We start from the raw sequence: 5,129 nt of genomic DNA, 5'->3' as shown, positions 1-5,129 counted from the left end.
AATTCTGTTCAAAAAACACACTGTCTTCATGAACTTATACTGATTATCTGATCTCTCCATGAAATTCCAATTTCCTTCCCTCTCAAAAAATTACTGTCTATTAATTTTGTATATACTTATTTATTTACATATTGTCTACTCCAATAGAATGTAAAATTCTTGAGGACAGGAACTATTTCAATATTTATTTGAACCCTTATTGCCTAGAATGATGCCTGATATAGTAAGCATAGTAATACATAGTAAGCATAGTAGCAAATGTTTGCTTATTTATCATAACATATCACTAGATAATCATAATACATAAATGGAAGAAAAATTTTTGAGAAAATGTGGACAATAATCACATAGCATAAAAAAGCATAGCAAAAAAGTGACTGTTATTAATGGGAGAAATGCATACAGGGTTGATATCATATACATTTAAAAAATCAGAAACTTTAAATTATAAGCTTAAAAACAACAATTTTATTACCTCCTAGAGAGGTATGAATTATTTATCCCTTAAAAATGATTCTATATTTAATGTCAAGATAAAGTATTTGTCTTTATCATATGCATAGCAGATAAGTAATTTGCTTCCTTTCATTTTACCTATTTAAATGCCTTCCTTATATGTAAATAAGCATCACCTAGGTTGTTTCATCCCAACTTTACCAGTAAAATTTTTGCTTACAAAACTGTAAAAAAAAAAAAAAAGAAAAAACCACAAAACACTAATTTAAACTGTAAAATACTGTCACTTGTCAGACTCCCTCATTCCCACACAAGATATGTAGCCAGGATATTTGCCAGCCAAGTGAAAATTTTTTCTTCATCAACTTAACTACTCCAAAAAAGAATAATGTAGCGAGATAGTGATTTGGTTATCTACAATATCTTTCATGTAGACACAGTATCGGATTCCACTGTATACAAGTTAGATAACATAGTAAGCAAGTTTCATATCTTTAAAACAAATCCCTTGAGATGATAGGTTAATTAAATAATGATACATATAGTTTTAAGGTAGGTGAAAAGTGACTAGAGGAGGTTAAGTGAAAAACCCATAAACTTCTGAAAGTGAATTTCAAGGTTTCCATGTATTCCCCAATTTAAAATCCTTGATTCCTAGCATATTGAAAAGAGCAGAAAATCTGCATTTAAATTCAACCTCTACTATTTACTTGTATAAGCTTAGGCAAGTCATTTAACTTTTCTGAACTTTGGATGTCTATTTCCCAGAAAGTTTTTTTCTGCTCATGTTGAGCTCCATTATTTCTTTATCCCTTACAGAAACAAATTCAACAAATAACAAGATTGACCATCTTGTGCTGCCGCTCCCATTCTGAAGGTCAAAAATTAAAACTGGAATTTGGATCCCTTGGCTCTTTAAAATTGTTGATCAATACTGTCAAGCCAATTAGTGTCTATTCAATAAATAACTTCTCTTTGGAAATTATTTTTACTAATAGCTCCCATTTTACAGTATCTTAAGCAAATAACCTTATAAATCAAAGTACTGCTTCATCTTTCATTATCACTTTTCTCTACATGCAATAGTTTTCTTCTGACTCATTTTATCTTTCCCTTTGATGGAAATCTTTCCCCCTTTTAAATTCCAGTTATCTTCAAAGATTTATTGACTAGTTACATGATTGCAGTATTCTTCCTTTTAATGTATTTCTTTAATTCAGCATTCATAATAATATAACTTCAGATTCCAGTAGGTGGCTCAGTGAAAAATACATCAGTCCTGGAGTTCAGAGCATCTGAGTTCAAATCAGACTTAAACATTTAATAGCTGTGTTACTCTGACCAAATCACTTAACCCATATTGCCTAAAAAAATAAATAAATAAAGATATACCTTTGTTCTTTGCCAAATAATTCGGTCCACTTTATATCCAAATCCCATGTAGAATGACGATCATTGTTTAAAAGAGGGGAAAAAAATCAAGCTTTAACTAAGAATGTCACAAATTAGGAAATAATATAACAACAAAAAGAAAGAAACCTGCACATGTACAGTATTGTCATGTTTTGTATATATTTTATTTGACTAAAAAAAAAAAGCTGCTTCCCCACCCTTTTTTCTAAGCATCCCCTGACTACTTTTTCTTTCTACCTTGGTTCTTTCCTCTGTTGCTTAGTCAACTTAGTCCTTCAATGACAATCCCTCCCCTTGTTCTCTGGTTCTGTGATATTTTGTTGTTGTTGTTATTGTTGTTTTTAAAATTCTGTAAAATCTGTTATAAAACAACCTTATTTAGCTCTATTGTGTTGCCTGTTCTAATAACAAGTTCAATCCAGTGTATGGGATCTTGAAGGTTTTACATCAACCTAAGCATTTATCCCAAATCATCAGTCTTGGGATAATGTGAAAGGATTGCTTTAAAAAAAAAAAAACTTATCAACTGCCCGTATGACCAGAAAAGGATCTGAAATATTTACAGCCTACAGACTTCTGTGTCCTGAGTTCAGAGAAAGACCCTGGATAGTTATAAGCACATAGTTGAAGTCCAAGGGAGCATCAATGACCCTAGTAATTTGAGTAGCCAGAAGTGATTGAATGATGATTTGAGTACTTATGTTCTAATTAGTCCTTCAGAATCCCAATGTTTTCAAAGGACATTAAAGGAATCAAACAAGAAAAACAGAGCATCCAAGGTGCATTGTTGTTATGTTTTTCATAACTATGTGAAAGGAGCATATAAATATGAAAGTGGAAGGAGTGGACAACAATTGAACCTCTCTCTAATCAAAAAGAGACAAAGATTGAATACACACACACACACACACACACACACACACACACACACACACACACACACAGAGTGTGGTATAGAAATAGCAAATGGACAGCTTGGTGGTACAGGACAATCTAAGTTCAAGTCAGGACTCAGGCCCTGAGCAAACTATTTAACCCTAACTTCCTTAAAAAAGAAAGAAAGAAAGAAAGAAAAAAACATAGCAAACCCAATTGGGAAACAAACTGGAATAATGAGAGGGTTATAAAGAGACAAGATAATATGAAGAAGGAAATAGCCACAAGCAAAACACACTTCCTAATCCTGAAATGATCAAAAGTGGGGGAAGGGTTTAGTGGAAGAAAATATCTAAATAGAATCTAAAGGGGTGTCTTGTATGGTCTCTTAGACATGTTACCCATCTCTTGACCGAGACATACATTTTTGGATATAATTACTGTAAGGATTAATTTTGACTGATTTGCAGTTTTTTTCTTTTTCTTAGCAATAATATAACTCTGCAAAAGAGAGCAGTTGAAATGGTTTTTTTAATACACATAAGGAAGTTCAATAAGAAACAGAGACATGCAGAACAATTTAAAAAGTAATGTGTGAAATGTATTAGTTTTAAGAAGAGAATTATGAAAGTCATAATTTCATAGGCAATCATTTTTGTATTCTGCTGTATATATATATATGGAAATGCTCTTTTTCATTCATATCTAAGTTTCTCTTTTCAATTTTTAAAGGAATGCTTATGCCTAAAAGTACTTCTTTAAAATTGTCTATTAAAAAATTATATTGAGATGCTTCTTTGTAGGCAGAAAATAATCCTGGGCTTTCACTAAAACTATTCTAGTGGAGCACAGGTAGGTACAACCAAGTGTTTCTATAATCACAACCAGTCAAATTTGAAGGGATTTATTATCAGAAGAGTATCTACCAGAATAGAGTTGTTGTTGTCTTTTCTATACTAATTCATAAAGACTCATACTTAATCACAGATCCTTGAATCAATGAAGTAATACTACCTACACAGAGTGCTACTCTACTGAAGAGTTTGGACCCACTTATCAGGAGCTATTCAATAGAAACACAACTCAAAAGAAGCAAAGTCCAATTGTGATCTAAAGGTATTTGATGAAAAGGTCATATTTTTAGAATGGAAAGGGACCTCAGAGACCACCTAGCCCAGCCTTTCATTTTACTGATGAGAAAACTGAAGCTATTTAAATGATTTGCCCAAGATTATGCCAGTAGTAGCCATCACATAAGTAACAATCAAATCCATCGCATGGAATAATGGCAGCTTTCCAATTCTACTGCTCCACAGACTCATAAACAGGTTAAATTCTTATCATGAAGGGAGACACAGTACATAATAATAGACCCCAGGGTTAAAAACCATTTGGAACACAAGGTTTTGCAAAAGTGAATGTTGAAGACTTTATTTGCATATATTTTGAAGATAAATAGCTATAATTTTTGAAAACTCATTTGACTATTACAGTTATCCTGTAAGGAAGGTAAGCCTGGCACTATCCCTATTTCGCGGTTGACCAAAACAAAAGAAACAAACAAAGCCAATAATTAAGAATCAAAAAAAACTATCCAGTAATTAGCATCCGGTGACATAGACAGTAACTGAGTGCACAGGGATGGTCAGGAGGAATCTTAAAAGGTGACATTCTAATCTAGAGTAGCCTTGGAAAGCCAGCTCTTTAAAAAGCATAGAATTTAAAAGTAATAGGGATCGGAACTATTTTCTGTTTCGTATTCCCAGTGACTACTGCACTGCCTGGTCTATAGAAAAATGTTTCATAAATATTTGCTGACTGACCAGTTATAGCAATAAAAAGAGCAATGGATTTGGAACTAGGATGTGAATTTGCATTCCTCTGTTATCTGTATGGTATGGAAAGTCATTTAAAGTCTGTGAGACAATGTAATCTCTAAAGTTCCTTCCAGTTTAACTATGTAATCTCTAAAGTTCCTTCCAGTTTTAACTCCTATGACCACTTAGTTCATCCTTTTTAAAAAAGAAATTAAGATTTTGAAAGGTAATGTAGCCAGTTTGTTTTGTTTTTTGTTTTGTTTTGTTTTTTCCAAAGTCACAAACGCAGTAAGAGCCAGAATTTGTTAAAACCAGGTTCCAGATATAGTCCCCACGAACTCCTCTCAAATCTAAATTCTACGCTCCAAGGAGATGGGGGGAAACACAGGGGAAACAATAGGAACCCAAGATGCTCTCGTCTCTCGGGAAGGGCTCTCCATCTCGGAAGGGGCGGAAAACAAGCACAAATACACAAGATGCGCAGCTGTATGTAAATCATGACGCTCGGGGCCGGGCTCACCCACGGGCTACTGCGCCTTGCTTCAGATAGGTCCAGAGGAGACCCTT

Source organism: Sminthopsis crassicaudata, chromosome 2, assembly GCF_048593235.1.
Source record: "Sminthopsis crassicaudata isolate SCR6 chromosome 2, ASM4859323v1, whole genome shotgun sequence".
Lineage (NCBI taxonomy): Eukaryota > Metazoa > Chordata > Mammalia > Dasyuromorphia > Dasyuridae > Sminthopsis > Sminthopsis crassicaudata.
The sequence above is the reverse complement of the archived record's forward strand: the minus strand, read 5'-3'. Positions refer to the sequence as shown.